The sequence below is a fragment of the Talpa europaea genome (assembly GCF_964194135.1).
Source record: "Talpa europaea genome assembly, chromosome: 3".
NCBI classification, from domain to species: domain Eukaryota; kingdom Metazoa; phylum Chordata; class Mammalia; order Eulipotyphla; family Talpidae; genus Talpa; species Talpa europaea.
In genome coordinates this window covers 47,630,235-47,647,670 of record NC_140069.1, presented here as the reverse complement: position 1 = coordinate 47,647,670, position 17,436 = coordinate 47,630,235, and positions in this window count along the sequence as shown.

Genomic DNA, 17,436 nt, shown 5'->3' with positions numbered 1-17,436 from the left:
CATTTTCTCAGCTAAGTTCTTGGTGGTTCACATTTGGATACCCATAGGTTATTTTGTAACCACTCTTCTTTATCTTTTTCTCTTAGGCTGGACTCCTACTTTCTTTGACAATACAATTCTCTCAAAATCTCCAGAGATTTCTCACCTAATTCACTCTCTGTCAGTTATACTTCAAACTACATTGAAAGTTCTTCCTATTCATAATTCTTCATCTGGATTCATTTTTTTGCTGGTGTCTCAATTCCCTATGTCTCAGTTGGTTATGTGAGGTCATCTGATACAGTAAGCATAGGTGGTTAGGTCACTTAATTAATTTGGCCTTTGCTGCAAGTCTGAGTTATTTTGTCTAACTGGGAAGTCATAATGTGGCCTGTTATTCAAAACCTGTTTAGTGTTATTCCTCACCATTGGAGCCCTGAAACAGTGGGCTGTTCTAACTTTCTAGTCTTACATTTATCGAATTTGGCTAGTCACCCTCTTCTCTGTTCTGAAATTAGCCAGTTCTTTTATGAGCTCATCCATTGTCTTATAATACCCTTCTATAGGCAGTGAAGAGTGACAATTACATACTAGCATTTTGGCTCTTTCCAGCCTTTTCCTCTAGAGCTATAGATATGCCTTCTAAGTTAGTAAAGTTTTACCAGGGCCTAACAGGATCTCAGTCTTCTGTTCTCCATATCTGTTTCCTTGCCAGTGGCCAAACCCACATATTTATATTTTTATAAAGGCAGCATCCATTTCAAGGCATCATTCTTGGAGTAAGTTAAGATAATGCCAGATTGCTATAACAAACACCAAAATGTTAGTGGCTTAACATACCAAGTTTATTTCTCATCCACATAATAATCAAGAGGGGAAGACAAAAATTAAAAATTCACATCCATTTCTTACTTAAACATTTTCACTCAGAAGTGATGACAAAACTTTGCTTATATTCTTCTAATGAAAACTAGCCAAATGGCCCACCTAATGCATGAAGTCTGATATGTAATCCCTAGCTTAACAGGAACTTCTCAGTGACAACACTGTCTTGCAAAGATGGAGCATAAATTTAGATAGGCAGTTAGCTTTCCCTACTGTAGTCATCATCCTCCAGAATAAATAGGGGAAAGAAAAAATTTGAATCACATTCACCCACTAGTCAGTCCTGCTATGGATGGTATGTTCCTGCAGCTCCACCACCGCACTCTTGTCTTCTCCTGATTCTTCTCCCAGACTTCTGGGACTGCCACACACCACCTTCATTCTCCAAAGCATCACTAGCAAAAGCTCTTGTCTATAACCATTCTGGCTGAGTGTTTCAGGATAAATGATGGTAATTATACCATAGACAAGAAACTAATTCGAACTGAATGTCATATGTCACTGTTCTAGAGATGTGTATCCCATTTCTCACCATGAGGGCTTACACACTGGCTCAGAACTCTCTGGATACAGATATACCAGCCATTTGCTCGGCCTTTTTCTTCCTCCAGACTCTTTTTGATAACTCTTATTCTAAAGTTTTTCATCTCTCCTTCTCAAGGTGTCAGTGGACTTGGTGCGCAGGTCTATAGAGAGACTTGCCTGTAATAGCCAAATAGTTCATTATGTTTTTTTTTTTTCTGAAGCAAAACTGATTCCTTCCCCAAAAGGTTTATATTAATAGCTTCCTCATATTTCATTGACTTGAAACTGTAGTCATCTTTTTAAAGGCATGCATTTAGAAAATATTTATTAAGCATTTTTTTAAGATTTATTTATTTATATAAGATCTGGGGTACATGTCAGAGGTGCGGGAGGGTAAGAGAATTCACCAGAGACAGAGCAGGGAGCAGAACAGTCAGACAGACCCAAGACACTGCTGAGGGGAGCAGCGGGTGAGGCAGGAGAGGTCTGCTGCCCCAGGTGGGTTTCTCCCTGACAGGCCGGGAATCGAAACCACGCTGCAGAGGCTGTGGACAGCTTCGCAGTGCTGCGGCTCAACCCGCTGTGTCACCAGGGAGGCCCTATTAAGCAGTTTTTATATGTAAATCACTCTTCAAGGTCAGCAAGTTAAACAAAATTGGTCTTTACCTTCATAGGGCTTACTGTCTCTCTGAAAGCAAACTAGTCCCATTAGATCTCCCTCTAGTGGCCAAGTGCAGTGAGCATGCCCTAAATCCAAGCAGTGATTCTTGGAAACTATTTGGAAGGCAAAGGGGATGGGCCAAGGTAAAGCTGCCAGAAATGAAAGGGTGTGGGTAGCACCTCTAGAACAAGGAGCTGCATGTTCATGGATTGTGGTGTAAGGGGGGGGAGTAGTGACATGTCACCATTATTACCCAGAGATACTTTACATTCTACCTGTTTCCCCTGTTTATTTTTTTGCAGATTATAAGACATAGCTATTCTTTTCCCATTCTCTCCTCCTCTTTTCTAGCAGTGGGCACTCAGTCCATCCCAGGATAAGTTGGTCTGAAAATGAGTTCATCCAGGTAGGCAAGGTGGTATCTGGAGAGAATGGACACAGATGACTAATGACAGTCCACGGAGGCAGGAAGTTAGGTTAGAGGTGTACTAGGGGAAGTCCTAGACAAAGATGGAAAAAGGAGTTTGGGAACAGGTAATATTTCAAGATTTAGACAGTCTGGGACAGGCAGGATTAGGATGATCCAGCTCCATACATTTAAAGACAGTAGTTTTTGGAAACTTAGACTTTAGGAAGAGGTCTATCTTAAGTAACTATCGATAGCAGGGTCCAGATCTGTTTAGCTATAGGTGTCTATTATCAGGAAAATCACACCGTAGTCATGTTATCAACATAGGATTCAGGCGCAGTACATAGGACCTATCCCTATGACATCACCAAACTAACAACACCCCTTTCTGGACTCTCACTAGCACTTTGTAAACTAAAATCTTCATTTCTTATCTTGTCCTTTCAATCCATATTGCACTTTTTTTTTATTTTTACAAAAAGCAAATCTGATCATATCACTTAGCTCCCTAAAACCTATACATAATCTCACCCTTTTTTTAGAATAAAGGCTTCAATCATTAATTTGGGGGTTACCATGATCCTTCATTTTCCAAAGCATCAGGAACATGGGCTCTTGTTTATAACAGGCTCTGGTCAATCTGGGGTCCCTGCCCTCCAGCTGCATCTCTAGTACACTCAGCTTGTTTTCTGTTGTAAGTTTTTACTTTCCTTTAATCTATCTAAGGTCCCTGGAATTTCTTGCCATAAGACCTTCACATGTAGTTGTGTTGGATGTTGTTTCTTCCACTTCCACTCGCTTGTTATTCATGTCTCTGATCTCAGGTCAGAAGTCACTTACTCAAAGACATTTTCTTGGGCACCAAAATAGGACAGGTCTCTCCAGTATGTGTTCTCCCAGTACTCTCTATTCTTCCTTGCAGCACTTACCCAGTTCTAACTTTAAATTGTGGGTAATGGCTTGTTTAGTTTCATTTGCCTATGTGAGAATGCAAGTGTGATAAAAGCAGTACCTGTCCTTATTCATGCCTTATCCACAGCACTCCCACAACTCTGTGTACATAGTAGGTACTCAGTGTTTTTCTGTTGTCATGAGTGAAGCAATGGATTTGGAACCTCAAGTCATAGCTGTGCTCTGCAACACAGTAGTCACCAGCCACACTGAGCTACTGAACACTTGAAATGTGTCCTGTAAGAGTGAGAAATTAAATTTTAAGTAGAATTTAAATTTAAATAGGCACACATGGCTAGTGGCCACCATGCCAGACAGTGCAGGTCTGGACTACTATTGACATGAACTATTTTGGGAAACCTTAAGCTTCAAAAGTAGAGATATCCCTTTTGATTCAATACTGGCCTCTAACTTGCATTATATAAATGTCTAAACCACCTCTCTGGTTCATAGCCTGTTGTGACTCTGACGACTATCTTCCATGTTCATTCTAGAGAAGGATGAACCATGAATGTACCATTCTAGTTTCCATCCAAGGAAATGGTTCTTTATGAAGACATTCTTTCTTTATGTGAACTCTACAAAATGTCAAATATCATGCAAATGCAGAACATTATCTTTATAATTGTCCATGTGGTATGACCTTAAATGCTTTTTTTCATGCCCACTTTTCCCAAACAGGAGTGTTTTTGCTTTTGAAATTCTCCCCTCTCCACTCTCTCCTTCTTCCTCTGTTCTTGTTTTCTTTCTTACCTCAAAAATGACAGTCACAACACCGTGTCCTTTAACAGGATCCTTTTCTTTGCACATGGATTGCTTTTCTTTTGTGCTAATTTACAAAAGTGTTCTTGCCAGTTCAGATCATTAACAAAACCAAAACACGACAAAAACCCATTCAGATCATTAGTAAAAACAAAAGAAAATGTGACATGATGATAGTGCTTGACATACATTTTTGGAGATTTATTAGCAGCTATAATTTTAATATTTACTTTATAAAAAATGTAAGATAAAATGTTGTACTTTATTCCCCTCACAGTTATCATCTAGATAACATTACAGTTGCTTTTAATCCTTTGAAAATTTCCATATGTCTAGGTCTCTTGGAATTTTTGCCCTGCTTTTTACAAATGAAAATTTTTCCAGTAAGATAATGCCAGAATGAGAAAGTAGTGTTTAGAAAGCAAAATTCCGAAGTATGACAGTAAAGTTACATACAAAAGAAGTGGTCCTTCTTTGGTCCTTTTCCTCAAGTCTGGATAGCTTAGAACAAATGTGTCTAGAGGTTTTCATACTAAATGTCTCCAGTTCATAAAATCACAATTATTAATCAGACAATCATTAAATATTAATCTACTTTTGAGATAAATGTCATTTTAAATTTGGAATCCTATTTTTTTCTAAATCCAGGGAGAGCATTTTCATTAGGCTTTATAGAAAAGAGTGCACGTAGGAAGTTTTGAAGCTATTCAGAAACTACTTCTTAAATTGGTTTTAGGTTTCATTGAGGCCCATCAAACTACTAGGTGTCCAGCACAGTAAGCTTAGTTTGTAGTCATTTATATGCAACTACAGCAGACCTTGGAGTAAGGGTTTGATTTTTTTTTTTTAAATATTGGGAGCCATTTTCTTGCAAGGAATGTTACAACATTTGGAACAGTGGTTATATCTCACAGCACATATTTGTTGAATAAGTATTTGTTCAACAAACTATGCAAATAATCCCTTAATTGATTTACAACCTCAAGAACTTTAAAATTTTCAATGCTGGCTACAACTGCAGATCCCATAAATGAAAATTATATTCTATAGTGCTTTGTGAATCATGACATCTGCATCATTTGGTGGTTTTTTTATATCTTTAAGTCAGTTAGAAAGCTTCAGTTAGGTGCTAGTTAAATAAATAACTGTGTAATACTATCTGACCTACAGTACACATGCTAAAAGCACAAATCCAAAAATTCCCATAATGTTTTTTGTAGTAATCCTGTGGTTTCCTTGAGAGCAAGGGCTATTTTATACAATTTTCTATGCCCTGCACTCAATATACACTGGTAGTCAAGTAACACATTATTTTGGAAGAAGGACGGAATGAGAAAAGAATTTGGGATCCTTTTCTTTTGCTTCTGTTAGGTATATAGTTTATGATCTTTTTCCATTTTGATTATGATTGGAATAGGACAGAGTACAGACTTAGGTTGTAGCCAGGTACCATTAATAATTAGTTTCAACTTATTAGTATTTATAGGTTTAATGAAGTATGAGGCAGTCATATGGCTCTTGCTTCACTTTTTTCTCTGTTGCTTAATTTTATATTTATATTTTATATTTATTTTTTGTGCCCTCAATAGCAACATCTAGTTGAAAGATCATGGGTTTGGGAACAGAAGACTTGGTTTCCACTTCTGGTCCTGGGAATATCATTACCTCCACCAGTGTTTTCCCACTTAGAGCAAGCCTCTTTCCACATCTGTGAATCTTTTATTTTTAGCATAAAAAATATTTGTAAGCATCTATCTTGACCATAAATCTCAGATGCTAAGACAAATAGTTTTGAAAGCACATACTAAAATTGTGTTCACTTTAAAAAATTTATAACTGCAGAAACAGTTGCCAACCCTACTATCTATCCCTAAGAAAATTGTAACATTAAACATTTTTTATATATGCTAGTTAGTCTAATGGATAGGCATAATGATACAAAAATTGAGGCTCATTCTTTTCTTCTATATCATGCTAAAAAGATTGCTCAATATTGGTTCCTTGTTTCCATTTTTGTTTTTGTTCTGAGGCATCCTATATCCTGCTATTCAAGGAAAATCCCCACTGTCTTCTGAGATTAAGAACATGGGCTTTGAATAATCCTGGATTGGAATCCCTGAATTAGCATTTACTAGTTATGTCATCTTGAGCAAGGAATTTACTTTTCTGAAGTTCAGTTTTTTTAAACTGTAGATATAAGGTAATAATACACACCCAAGGTAGATTGAGAATTAATGAGAATTCTTATTATATGGAATAAGTGGGGTAAGCAGAGTGGCTGCATATAATAATCACTCACTATGTGGTAAATGATAAAATGACAATTAGCAACAAAATTCACACAGCAAATGAGATCATAACATCGGTTCTCTTCCAGCTACACTTCCAAATATATCCCTACCTTCTAGGAAATATAATTTGTATTTATGGATGCTTTGAGCTTAAACTGAAATAATGTCGAATTGCAACTGAATCTTAAAGCAATAGCTTATTTTAGACTAGCATGCTTTTTTATTATAATCCTGGCTATTTGAGGCTTGCAAAAGTGAAAGCATGCTTTAAATATCACCATCCCTAAATCAAATATAATTAGTATTTTCTTGGAAAAAAATGAAAAGGTAATAAAACAACATTGAGGAAGAACTAATAATAAAAGAGAAAATAATCCACAACTTTTACCATTCTTAACCATGCTACCCTTTTCAATGAAAACAATAACTATCCCTTATTTCTGAATATTTCCACTATCGGTGCTAAGTAACATTCCCTATTCTACTACTGCAATGATTATTTTAATGATTTTTCCACACTGTTTTTCAAATTATTTATTTCAAGACTGTATCATCTGGTATAAGTCACATGAACTCAGGGCTTCAGTCAGTCCATCTGTGGTCCCTAATTTTCACATTTTTATTTCAGAAAATGTTGATAGAATGTGACGAGCTCATTTTCCTCATCAAATGCTTTGGTATTTTCTTATCAAATTGTGTTAAATTGTATTATTAGCAACATATTTAACATCCTAAGATTCATAGATGCTAGTAGGTCATCTCATCCATCTGCCTTAAATTTTTACCATTAATTATTTATTATTGTTAAAGCTCCCTAGCATTTTACACAACAGAGACACATGGTAGATTGAGAAAAGGAGTAGGGGTGAGGGGAGGAATATTTATTAAGTGCCATACACAGATGGATGCTTAATAAGTGCTGTTTAATGATCCTCGCTGATGACAAGGGTGGATGGAAACATTCTTCTTAGGGGATGTGGAGACTTATGTCTGTAGTTCAGTGTGCCTCTTCCCTTCACAGCAATGCAAAGAAAAAACAAGCCTACAGTTATTTATGACACAGTCTGCTTTTTAAAATGAGTTCCAGTATTAAAGAATACCATTAATTTGTTAGAAACTGGGTTGTTCTACTTTTTCATGCTAGAATCTCAAACACATTATTCTGAATATGCACAGTCAAGTAAAGATGGGAAGGTGCCAGTGGATATGGCTATCCTAACTGTCTGAAGGTGAATTTTGACAATTGTCTGCCAGGAATCTGAGGATGTGGTCTCATGTGTACTGTTGGGATTTGCGTACATCGGGAAAGTCTTCTGCCTTTCACCTGAAGTTATTTTCCCAAATCAAATATTGCTCTGCTTGTATTTTCATTACTGTAGCTCATTCCATTGGTTTAACTTTGCCCTTCTTTTATACTCTTGAACAGCAATACTTTATATTACTTAGGAAGAGAAAAGATTGTTGCAGTATATAAGCTCACCTTGTGGAAAAAAATTTGGACTCACTAACTTGGATGCTTTCTTGATTATTTTATTATTGGTAGAGATTTCATCATATTGGCTTTTCTGGCCGGAATGTCTTCTTAGGAGCATAGGTGAGAAAGAGAAAATTAACTTTAGCAAAAATTTTTAAACATAACTCGACAAAAGTGAACTTTTTCCTGTACTTCGTCTATACAGTGGAATAATGTAGAAATTTCCTAGAACCATAAGCTTTCAATGATAAAAGTTTGGAGGTGATCTTGGAGGTGATCTTGTCAGTCTCTCCTCAGGGCAGGAGTTGAATTCCCCTTACCATCACAGTCCTCTGCATCTCTGCAGAGGTGTGTTGAGGTAGTATTTTCCATGTTGTGGCATCAGTATTATTAGAAACCCTTAATTATTTTGCCTTTGTTCCCTACAGCATTCCAAAAATCTAACTCTTAGTTTGATCCTATGTCTTGTTAAAATTGGCAAGGGCCAGCAGAATCTCTAAAAAAAAAAATATATATATATATATATATATTTATTTATTTTTTTTGTGGGACCCTCGCCGGTGGCCGGGGATTGAACTGGTGCTGCAGAGGCTGCGGGCAGCCTCGCAACCCAGCGCTCAACCGCTGCGCCCCCAGGGGAAGCTCAGAATCTCTAAAAATATTATGTTACTATAATAAACCGATATTACATGCTAGTAGCCAAAACACCTGACCCCCCAAAATGATAAAAATGCTTTGAAATTCATTATTGACTCATTCATTCATTCTATCAGGTAATCCACAAACATTTGTTAAGCACTTGTGTATCAAAGAAGAAAGTATAAGTAAGATTTGTCACTTTTAAGAATCCACAGGCAAGAAGGTGATTTCAGTTAAAACTCACAAGACACTTTCTTTTCTATTGAAACTCTTATCACATTTTAGTTAGTTGCTAGCCTATTTGATTCCCTACAATAGGTAGAATACCTGTCTACCTCCAATAGGGAATAAGCTCCATGATGTCAGAGACTGAGTCTCAAGCAGAGTATGGGCACATAAATATTTGCTGAATGAACAAATAGCTACATTCACTTAGAATTCTAGGTGAATGACACAATGAGGAAAGCATTACACAGAACAAACTTTCAATCCATTGCCAGACATGATATTGTTCGTGACATTTAGTAATGAGTAAGAGTTCATCACACAGAAAATGTGGAAAAGAATATTTCATACATGAAAATGATATTGAATTTGGGTAGTGACAGGTAATATGAGATAGCTAGAATGACAGGAGAATGATTTTTTAATGTTAAATAAAATATAAATTTGGCCATTTACTTTTTCATTCCACTATTATTGACTGTGTGTCATCTATATGCCAGGCACTTACACTACAGTGATGAAAAAGATCAAACATGATCTCTGCCTTCAAGGAACTGAGAGTCTACTGGAGTGGCTGGATATTAACTGAATGATCAGAACACTCATCCTAATAAGTATAAAACTGCCATTGTGACATACTATACATACCAGGCACCTGATTCTATAAGCTATTGAAATATAAGGGTTAGTATGTAGTCAACAAAATCAGAGGGCACTCTCTAAGATGAGATTCTTTTTTTTTTAAATTTTATTTTTATACTCCCCATACAATTGCAATTCCCTTATTTTGACCCCAATACCTCCTTACCCTGCCTGCCCCCCATATTGTGTCTCTGGTTCATAGTTGCTTGTTGATTTTGATTTTTTCTTTCTCATAGTTATTCTTTTTCCTGGTCCCTTATTTAGGTTTTCTAGATTACTGCTATGAACATGACCATCCAGTATTTTTCTTTTTCTTTCTGGCTTATTTCACTGAGCATGATCCCTTCCAGCTCCATCCATGTTGCTGCAAATGGCATGTGTTTATATTTTTTGATTGCTGAGTAATATTCCATGGTGTATATGTACCACATCTTCTTGATCCTTTCATCTATTTTTGGGCATTTGGGTTGTTTCCACAGCTTAGCTATTGTAAAGAGTGCTGCTATAAACATAGGGGTGCAGGTGCTCTTTGGAATTAATGTTTCTGTGTCCTTTGGGTAAATACCTAGGAGTGGAATTGCTGGATCATATGGAAGCTCTATCTTTAGTAGGTTGAGGAATCTCCACACAGCTTTCCATAGTGGTTGGACCAGTTTGCACTCCCACCAGCAGTGCAGGAGAGTTCCTTTTTCTCCACACCCTCGCCAACATTTGTTGTTGCTAGTTTTTTTAATATGTGCCATTTTCAATGGTGTGAGATGGTATCTCATTGTAGTTTTGATATGCATTTCCCTCATTACAAGTGATGTTGAACATTTTTTCATGTGCCTGTTGGCCATTTGCATTTCCTCTTCGGAGAAGTTTCTCTTTAGCTCTTCTGCCCATTTTTTGACTGGATTATTTTCTTTGTTTTTGTTGAGTCTCATCAGCTCTTTGTAGATTTTTGTGATCAGTCCTTTATCATTAGTGTTGTGTGCAAAAATGTTCTCCCAGTCGGTGGGGTTTCTCTTTGTTTTGGTTATTGTCTCTTTTGCTGTGCAGAAGCTCTTCAATTTGATGTAGCCCCAGCTGTTTATCTTTGCCTTCACTATCACTGCTTTGGGTGATGTGTCTGTAAAGATGTCTTTGAGGTACATGTCATGTAGTGTTTTGCCTATATTTCCTTCTATATATTTTATGGTTGGAGGTCTTATGTCTAGTTCTTTAATCCATTTTGAGTTGTTTTTTGTGCATGTTATAAGATAGTAGTCAAGTTTCATTAAGATGAAATTCTTGAGTTGATCTGAAACTGAAGAGAGGGGAGAAGAGGTGTGAATTCTCTGTGGCAGAGGGAGAATGGCACATAAAAACAAATGGGTGGGGAAAGTTAGAGCAGAGAGGGAGAGGGAGTAAGGTGCATGATAGACCTTGTGGTCTTTGTATTGTATTGTGTCTTTATTCTGAGTGTGAGAATCATAGAAACATCTTCTACTAGACATGGCCTGAGCTGATAATATCAGGGGTGTATTGTGCAGAATCGACTGGTGGGGTCCAGGGTAGGAGGCAGTTATCTTAAAAAGCCAGTTCTTAGAGACACACTGTGGGGGGAGGAGGAGGGATTAGGGTCAAAATAAGGGGGTTGCAATTGTATGGGGAATATAAAAATAGAATTTAAAAAAAGTTAAAAAAATAAAAAATGAAAAAAAAGGCAGAATAAAAAAAAAAATAGCCAGTTCTATGGAAGCAGAAATAAATGGAAAAAGAAATCTGTGACTTGCACCTCACTACAGAAGAACACAGCTGTGTCGTCAGAGTGCAGCCATTATCCTTTAAAGAAATGCACAACATGTAGGCAATAATGCTTCTCAACTTAGTGTAGCTTGAATTAATATTTTGACATTAATATTTTTCCATTAGAAGAGGAAAACCAAAGACTAATGAGGTGAGTGTAATGGAGACTTATGTAGGCATCTACAGAGCTGACTTCTAGAGAGGTCAGCCAAGACTTGTCACCTCATTTGATCTGTGTTGAAAGCTATAAAGAAAGAAAGTGGACCAGATCATATCTAAGTGCTCTTCTGCTATGTCCTATGATATGATTCTAATCTCCAAACATGGGAGTATATAAAGCATGGTATAATATTTAAGTTAGAGATCAACCACAAATCACACTCACTAGTTTTGTTCTTAGTAAAAGCTGTGTTTTCTATAATATGTTTGATTGTGGAGAAGTAAGGAATGTAACTGGAAAGTGTATTTTGATTGTTAAGCTGAGTCCACCTACTTGAGGAATAACCCTTGTGTAAGATTCATCCTACTGAACATTCTAGACCAATCATTACATAATCTGAAAGCTAATTTTATTGGAAGAAATCTCACAGAATGTTCAAATCCTATCCAAATTTCATGAATATTTTTTACTTGGTTCCATAGAGGCTAAATCTAACTTCTGCCAAACACCCAAATGGAATATGAAATTTAAGTCAATCACTCAAATGGGATATTGTATCCAAATAGAAACCCAGGTAGTGACTGCTGCTTGTGATATTTTTTTAAATCAATATATTACAGGGTGTCCCAGCCTTGCTTCCCATTCCTTTCAGTGTTGCAATAGTTTCTCTGTTGGTTGCTTTTTAAAAAATTTTCTCATCACCTTTCATCTTTATTTATCTCCTAACTCCATTGTGACTCTGGGTAGACTTTTGAAAAAAGAGACATTTAAAAGAATACATCTTAGGCCCCAATGTAAAGGGCATTTAGACCCTCATAATAGAAAGTCCGCCACCATCTGAATAGATATTTAGAAGTTTAAGTTGTTTTTTTGTGTGTGTATTTTGAAATGGACTGAAAATTTCAAGCCATCACTATACCTTGCACTTTATAAAAGGTCCAAGATGATTTATAACGTCAGTATTCTACTTTTCAGAGTAGAAAATAATTTTTTTTGTCAGCTATGTCTTAGTAAAGGCCATTTTCTAAAGGCAAGGCTAGTGTTCAATTCTCTAATTATAGCATATAGATACTATGTACAGGATTGAATTCTTTAAATAGTCTCTATTCTGATGAAGAAAAATCATATTATGTATCTAAATAAAATAGGTTATAAATTTTGTTATGCAGAGACATCTATGATATTGAAAGATTCTTGTATTACATATCCTACTTATTACTTGTCTTTTCCTCTTCTTACTGCAACATAATGCTGCCTTTGACCACTGAAAGCAAAGCTTTTAGGATTTTGTTTGAGTGTATCTAAAAAAAGCATCGGTTATATCAAGGATAAAAGTCCTGGATTTTTTTTAAACTGAAGAGTAAATAGTTGTGTTAAAATCGAGTAACATATTGATATTAACAGCCTTGATTACAGAAAAGAAATGCCACCTTTCACCTTTCTGAGGACAAGGACAACATTTCAATTATTACTACAATTTGACATATTAAAAAACCAATAAACAGTATGAAGTTCATTAATTTTTCTGGCCAGGTTCTAAAATAATTTAGTAGATTTGTTGAATTTCCTAGGATAGCTTAAAGTTCCCACATCCTTATTTTAAAAATCTGTCTATCTATCTTTCATCTATCTTCTGTCTAGCTCTCATCTGTTAGTGTCAAATACAGTAGTTTTGTTTTAACTTGTTATATTTTTATTGTTTTAAATTAGCAAATTCTGGAGGTGGTTTTTTAAAATTTCAACCAACTACTGAAATTAACAATATATATTGATTATATTTTCAATAGTTATGGTACCTTTCTCTCCACATACCTACTGTAAATAATCTTTCTGGCTCTCTGAAACAGAAATAGCTAGCACAAAAAAAGATGCCTTTACTACTTAATACCGTACATGAAAATTTAAGAAAATGCTTTAGAGCTATACATAGAATGATTTAGACTTAAAGGTCTCAGAACTGCTTGTTTGCAAATGCCTGCTCAGTGTGTAACTAGCAACACAGAAAGGAAATGTTAAACATCACTTAAATCTGTAGAAAGATTTGCTTTTCATCTTCACAGGATCACACTGGGGCTTATCTTTCCTTGCTACACTAAGGAAGTGTCAAGTATGTGACATAATGGTAGTATTTTTGAGACTACAGTTAAAAAAAATACCCTCCCCCAATCCCCAAACATGGAGTCTCAAGCTGTAATTATGATGCCATGATCAGAAAGTTGTGTTTTGTCAGGTTTGGGCCTGAGCTGGTGGCAGCATAATTCCACGCTGCTGGTAGGAGCATGGTGCAGCTGTGCTGAACGAGAATGTTTGTTGTTGTTTATTGTTTAAAGAGTCGCTTTTTTCTCTAACAGACTAATGAAGGGATGTTTAGTACATTTGTACTGGTCGACTGATTGTTACAAGCTTGACTTTCAATTGATCGAATGAAATGAAATAAATCAACAAAGATCCAAAAAAAAAAATTTACTGAGAATCTATCCTGTTTTTTTGATAACTGTTTATATAAATAAATTCCACACAGTTGCATAATACCTACACAGTTTAAACATTGAATAATTACATTGCGTATGTATGTATTGAATGGTTTGACATGATTAATTCTTACGGAGCAAAATTATTATGATAGGCATAATTTCACTTATAAAACTGTGTCTGAGAAAACATAGCATCATATCCATTTTAATAACTAAAATTAAAAAAGTAAATTTTGTAAGCTCTCTAGAATGGCAAGACACTGTACATAACCCAGAGGGAATAAGATTCATTGTTACAAGTAAAACTAATGTGGCAGAAAAGCTTACAGAGTACAAATGAAAAGTTAAAATATAGAAAATCAGCTAAACAATAAATAAAATAAATGAAACATTTATGATGTTCTGAAGGTAATCTATTTCAAACCCTGATAAATATTAAAGACTTCTTGAAATATGAAAACCACTCCTTCCTTAAGGAACTAGACATGGAAAAATGATTTCATTGACTATTAATATGATAAGTTTATTTCTATCTAAAGTAAGAATTTAATGGTCATGGAGGGGGAGGATGGTAATAGTCCCATTATCATATGAGAGGAAATAATTCACTAAGTATCATAGGAAATAAGAATTGTAGACATGGAAATGACATTGTTTCATGGATGAAGAAATGAAGTCCAGCCATAGAAGAGATGCAGACAATCAGCTCAGCTGGACCAATGGTCCCAAGCTTTGGAGCAGAGCCCCTTTTATGATTTCAAATAACCCCCCATCAAATAAACTCTGTTTAGATTTTTTTCCTTTTGTCTTCTGGAGAGAGACATAGTGTTTTTAGTTCAGGAGGTTTTTCATATTAGATAGGATATAGAAAACTTGATTGGCGTGTGTATGAGTTTGAAAATATATAGGTTGATTTTGCAGTTGGTTAAGAGTCTATGAGGACAAAAAAAAAGAGTCTATGAGGACAGAAAGAGCTAAGGAAGAGGATAGGAAGAGAAGGAAAGAAAGGGAAGAAAAATTAGTGGTTTGTGGGGAAATAGAGATGAAAAAGAGAAAAACCACAAAGGAAGAGAGAGAAAGGTGACAGGCAGACAGAGGGCTCAGTGAGTTTCAAAGATCCTGTTGGTCAGGACTGATACTCTGTACTTTACTTGAATTATAGGCTTACAAATGTGACCACTTATTTCCTACTACTATTCTGAAAGCTTGATTAACTCTCTGAACACTATTCCTAGTTCTTCAACTGTTCAAGAACTTGGGCCTCTGAACCTGTTCTTTTTATCAGGTAATAAGCAGAACATTTTGCCAGTGGAGAGTTAAAAAAAAAAGTCAACAATAATAATCAAAGCAGGTCATCTTTAGGTCTTAAAAAAATCAAACTAACAGGCTGCTTTCTCTCATCTTAAGTTTCTCTACTCATGGTTTGAAGAAAGGGCATTGAGTTTCAGTCTATTTTTTATTGTGGGATTTGTAATCAACACTGAATTTCTTATAATAGGAAGTTCTTGATCAGTAGAGAAGATATTTTGAAATTTAAGTCTGATGACCTCTCTCCACTTGAGACATGCACTTTACAAAAAAAGAATTCACTTTAAGTCGTAAGTGTGAAATTATTTAAGACAAATAATGGCCAACTGATGATTATAACAGCATTTGCTTTTAGTAATGACCTTTACAAGAAAGCAAGTGACACAACTCCCTTGGCATAAGCATGAGCTGCTTGTATCATGTTGGGATTTGCTACCACTCTTTCTGTAAAACCTCTTATTCAATATTATAATCAATTCAAAAACATTTTTATCTTTTTCACATTTAGTATAGGAAGTGATATTTCAAAGAGTAAATTCAATTTATGTTTATTTGTAGACAAATTCCAAATGGGTTATTCAAACTGCTTATTATTCATGTGAACTGTTCACGTAATGTATAAGGATTGCTAAATGTTGTACCTAGTAGAGAAGGGGAATTCAGATTCTCAGCTGAAATTGTACCATCTTTAATATTTTCAGTTTTTCTGCCTGACTCTAATACTGCTGCTCATTTTTCAATTATATAAAGGCTATCATCACCCGAATACAAAATCTGAACATGGGCATGAATGACATCAAAGGTACATGCCATGAGGTGCCTATTATGTGCAGGTACATTATTCAGAAGGAAAAGGTGGGGCTCACAGTTCCTGGCTGTATAGATTTATAGTCAAATTCAGGAGACAGAACATATACATCAGGAAGAGATGTAAATGCTAACATTTATATGATAAACACTAGCATAGTTTTTAATCTTGATTTTCTTTCAGTGATTGGCAATCAAATTTAAAGGGGAAGTTTAACTATGTGACTCTCCTTATTTTATTCAAATGTACCTCCCTATCGTGAGCACTTCACATAAACCATCTCAGCTAATTATAATACCATCTCAGCTAATTATAATACTGCCTGTGAAATAGATACTATTCCCTCATTTTGAACATTAAGAAATTGAGGGTCAGAGAATTTATTTACCCAATCATTGTAAATGCTCTTTATTTTTGGAAAAGTAGCCACTTTTTGTCATCTGTGATGAAAGTGGATGTTTTTGCTTAAAATAGCTCTATAAGTATGTATTGAAAAAGTTCCCTATTCAAGTATATTTATTAGCCATATTTGAAATACATATTATATAGTGCATCTACATTCTCCTCCCTAAACTTGACTTATTTACATTTGAGAGAATACTTGGCTTCCAGAAGGAGAAATAAATCTAACTTATAGGAGCAGAGAATCCAGAGGCATGCAGAAATTGGTATGCATCTTAAAAGAGAGTTCTAATTATAAGGACCTCTTAAATCTAAAAGCTTTTCCCTTTGGTATAAGTCACTGGCTATGTAAAACATGGTATTTTACATGAAAACTAGTGTTTTGAATGAATTGCTTGTAGCGCCATGTTTTTCTGTACAACATTATAAAGGAAGATCAACTAAGATGCTTGCTGCTGCAAATCAGAATAATAGATCAACAAGACAGAACACTAGAGCAGTAATATCTTCAAGAATTAGTACACAACAGGAAAGAGCTGTGAAGCAACAGGATACACACACACACACATACACACATTCTGTTGAGTACTATATACCCACAAACATATATACATAGCATGTAAATATAGATGAATTTCAGGGGAGTGATCCACATAACTCCATTTACGCCTTTTTTTTTTATAGAGGCATGTTTATTTATTTATTTGTTTGTTTGTTTGTTTTGTTTACACATGCACTGGGTACAGCCAGAAGCACGGGAGGGTGAGAGAATTCACCAGAGCCAGAGCGGGGAGCAGAGCAGGCAGAAGGACTGAAGTACACTGCTGAAGGGAGCAGCGGGCGGCAGGAGAGGTCTGCGCGCCATGTGGGACCCTCCTCCGGTGGCCGGGGAGCAGCCGGGGATCGAACCGGCGCCGTAGAGGCCGCGGGCAGGTTCGCAACCCAGCGCTCAACTGCTGCACCACCGGGGAGGCCCTCCATTTACGCCTTTTGAAGGCCATTTACATCACTTTGGTTAGTTGTTGTAGAAAACAAAGAATTGATTATTTGACATTTATTAAACCCTCACAA